This window comes from Coptis chinensis, chromosome 8 (assembly GCF_015680905.1).
Source record: "Coptis chinensis isolate HL-2020 chromosome 8, ASM1568090v1, whole genome shotgun sequence".
NCBI classification, from domain to species: domain Eukaryota; kingdom Viridiplantae; phylum Streptophyta; class Magnoliopsida; order Ranunculales; family Ranunculaceae; genus Coptis; species Coptis chinensis.
The window spans coordinates 33,946,595-33,950,877 of record NC_141463.1 but is presented as its reverse complement, the minus strand read 5'-3'; the positions used below and the strand labels follow the sequence as shown (position 1 = coordinate 33,950,877).

At 37.5% G+C, this 4,283-nt stretch overlaps 1 long non-coding RNA gene across 1 annotated transcript; it reads left to right on the top strand.

The window, feature by feature from the left end:
* Positions 1–2,906: 2,906 nt before the first annotated feature.
* Positions 2,907–3,344, top strand: LOC147481216 (uncharacterized). Its single transcript, XR_015205201.1, has 3 exons — positions 2,907–2,996; positions 3,086–3,190; positions 3,298–3,344. It is a non-coding gene; the product is annotated as an uncharacterized LOC147481216 (long non-coding RNA).
* Positions 3,345–4,283: the final 939 nt, after the last annotated feature.

Sequence of the window (4,283 nt, the reverse complement as noted above, 5' to 3'; positions counted from 1 at the left end):
GCGTTCAGTCTAGTATACTTCCTAGTATAGTGTGAATGTTATATTAATAGTAATAATAAGGTTACAATATAGAGGCGAGAAAAAGGTGCCACATTGACCAAGGTGATGATTTGCTTCTCTTGTTTTACTTTCTATATTTGATCATGTTGCTTAGCTTATCATACTAAGGGGCGTTCTTGAATGGTACATGGAAAATTTTAAGAATATAAGTTACCCACTTGCACTCCTTTTCATGCTGCCCCCATGCACGCGCAATAACTAGAATGGATATACAGGGGTGGGGGGGGTTCAAAATCACTTCAAAGAGGGGTGTCATAAAACTCCTTTTTATTTTGAGAAACATTTGTGTGATTATTAAGTCCACTGTATGAATCAAAGTTCAACTGAGAGGGTGACAACACTTTTGAGAAACTTTTGATGGGTTGCTCGAGATACTTGCTTAGAAACAATAAACAAGGTGTAGATTATGGTTGTGACCAACCCTCTTATTAATTCAAATCTTGCACTGTTTTCTGCTTTTGTGGTTTTGGGTGACTGATAAGTCTACATCCACACTCATTATCTTGTAGGATGATTATCAAACGCAGGTCAAGGAAGGAACTTTAGAGGTTGAGGGTACTAAAGACGTCTCGACTTCGGCATTGGGTACTCCGGAACACGGTGGTCGTGTTAGAGGCGTAGGAGATGGAGTCACCCCCACACAGTACTTTCGCCTAATAAAGCGTGGATCTAAGAAACATGTGCGTGCATTGGAGTCGAAAGCTCGCGAGGAAGAGGAAAAAAGAAAAAAGGAAGAACAAAAAAGAAAAAAGGCAGAAGAAAAGGGAAAGGAAGAACGGAAAAAAAGAAAAGAATTGAAGAATAAATACAAGGAGTTAGAAGCAAAATTTAATGATCGTCTCACCCTCCTCTGCCGGAAAAAATTGCTTCGAATAGCCACAAAAGTGACAATAGAGACCATATCCCCCCTTTAGGTGGTGCACATAGCAAGCGTAAAGTAAGCTTTTAAATATTGTTTACACTACTTTAGAATTGGGTGTTTTTTGTTTCCTATTTCGTTTTTATTTTGTAAATATTCTCTAACATATATAGCCAAGAACAAGGAAGAGAAGAGTCGTGCAATCGGAAAAAACTCAACCCCGATTTTAGGAAGGTACATGCTAAGGAACAAGTCATTCCCCACTTCCAAATCCTATGCTTCCTCTTGAAAGGTATCGTTGTCACAATCCTTGCAAGATCACATTTTACTTAATATAATAGATAGGTTCTCAATCTGATTAGCACCGCCTCTTCTAATCCACTTCGTTATTTTCATATTGTTAATTACTAAAAACTCAGATACAATTAGGACTGAGTTGCAGCTTTGGCTGTGGGTTCCAAGTCCAATATTGTTGCTAAGGGTAAGGTTTACGTGGAGCTTGGACCGGAGACTAAGTTGCACAATGTTCCCTTAGGGCCAAACAATGCACGCCATATCGATTGATAAGATTTTGGAAGGTAAATATCATGTTGCTCTTCCCATACCAGCCGAGATGAGCTGGTAATTTTGAAAGATGCTCTTGGATCACAAGTTGCTTGGCCAAAGCACTTAGTATTGAAAGGCATTGAGGTAATTTCATTAAGTTTTAATTTATTTTGAAGTACTTTAAAATATTTTTTGTGTGTGTCTAGTTTTTTTTTTTTTTTTAGTTCTAAATATTCTCACCTAAAATTTGTTGAAGACCAAAGAGGCTAATTCTCCTATACCACCAAAAACTTCTAAAAAGGAAAATGTTGAAGTAACAAGTTAGGGCACCAATCATTTAAATCATACATGGGATCTTGGAAAGGTGAATACTAGTGCTTGAATCCCTGTTTTATGTTGTATTTGCAATTAACCCATTATGACTTTACAATTCATCTTAGGGCCGGAGTTGCAGTTTTGGTGTGGATTTCAAATCCAATGTTGTTGCTAAGGGTATAGTCTACGAGGAGCTTGGACCGAAACTAAGTTGCACAATGTTCCCCTTAGGGCAATACAACTCACATGTAGCAGTTGGGAAGATTTTGGAAGGTAAAGAACAAGCTCTTCTTCCCGTACTCCAGGTTGGTGATAAGTTGAAATTTGTGGAAGACGCTTATTGGATCACACGTTGTTTGGCCCAGGGAATTAGTGGTGAAAGCCAACCGTGTAAAAATATCGATGATTGTAAATTTATAAGAATCCCACTTTTAGGATCGGACCTCTCCCTTTTTCTGTCTAGCTCCCTCTATTTATACATTTCTTCCTTCTAATCCACCTCATGATCCTTACACAAGTAAACATTCCACCTCCACTTGTGTAGATGTGCATCCGCACTTCCGCCCCACATACACATAGGCCATAACACGCCCCACCGCAGACACTTCAAGCCACCGCCAGATACCTACGCACCACTTCCAATTCACGCATAACATAGGCCATGTTACGCCACCCTTGCTAGACATGACATTATAATTTTTATGCTTATCTTTTATTTTTCGGTTTCTGAATCGATAAAATAGGGCAACCGAGTAAAAAGTAAAGGCTTAAAAAACTAAGTCACCACAACAAAGGAAGCGATCTATGCACTTCCTTTGGTGCCATGATTGGTACAATTATTCAAAGTGGTCGACTTAAGTTTCCATATGGACAAGAATTATTCGAGATAACATAGAGTTTTCATACATAGAGACAAATGACGGAAGGATGTTTGTAATCTTGAATCTGTCGAAGTCTCCTTTGTATGGTTGCATATATGAGGTGATAAAACTTACGTTGTTACTAACTATTTTATTGAATGTTTCATCTTATAAAATGAGTTGTGTTTTCACATTTCAGATGCTTGTATGAGAAATTTGTTTGTTCTAGAGATGGATATTTGTTTGTCAACCCGGCCGTCTTCGTTTGTGGATTCAAAAGAAAAAACTAAACTTGTTCTTGATAGACTGAGGGAAGCAAACATGAATGAAATTGTTTTCATTCCTTACAACCCAAGGTATGGACATATATTATATTGGTTTTGTTGAACTCATATTTGGTTACAAATACATATTAAATGCTAGTTAATAACTTGTTTGGTTTTAGCTTCCATTGGATTGTGATTGTCATCGACTTGTCTAGTATGGATGTTTATTGGTTGGATTCATTACATGGTAAATGCACCGGTGACATGGAAATCATTATCAACACGTACGTAACTATTTCCATAATGCATTTATTGGTATACTTTTTGTATTATATATTTAGACTTTTTATTTCTTATATTGACATTAATTGCTTAAATTTTTAACTTGTAGTGCGTTGATAGCTTTAAAAGGGATCCAAGTGAATAGAAGTTCTCAAAACCATGTTGGCACCATATCAAGGTAAACGACATACGCTTACTATTTTTTTTTTTTATAAGCAAGCGAGGTTGTTTGAGAGGTCCCCTACCCCTTTTCATTAATAATTGTAAAATTGTATTACATCCTAACATACACATTCCCCATAGCATCATCATAGACTATTTTCTTTATATCCACAGAAAATTAGCTTACCAAAATGATGACAAGAGTTCCCGCCTAAGCGCCAAACCAATATCCGATCAACGACTTTGACGCTTTATGGAATACACCTCTCAAAACGAGAGGAAACTAATCCATCCGATCTACATTACATAGACCACCGTCAAAATCGATCGTGGGACCCTTTCCATGTCATCGATATTAACAGCTAACATGTCGAAGATTGTTACCCCCAACGTAAGTGAATTCTCCCCTCTATTTTTAAATAGTTGGTCTTTGTTCAAAGTGATGACAGTGTTCTGTTTTACTAACTGTAGATGACTAATTCTAAATAATAGATTAGGTCAATTAGGTGATCCGCTCACATCTATGAACAGGATTTTTGTATGTGCTTCATCTCTCTAGTCCGCGTTGGTCCCTCTTATATTGATACGGACCGCAGTCAATTTGATAATGTACTGATATACCTAGTTCCGCTTACTTCACTTGAAAGACATCACCCTTTACATTAGTGTGTATAATTGATCTCAATGTTGTTGTCTAGAGTCGACTTTGTTTGAGGTACTACTCATGATGATTTCCTCAAGAAAAAGAGTGACAATAGGATTGGATGCAAAAGTAGCATTCAATTTTTATGGCTGGTATACTTCATAATCCATTGCCACCGATAGCAAGAAAGCCCCACATTCATCCCACAGCCATGAGGTATGGTAAGAACCGAAGTAGCGCGTTTGGGTTTTGCGTAAGGGCTTTACATAGTCTACTGGGATGATCTATGT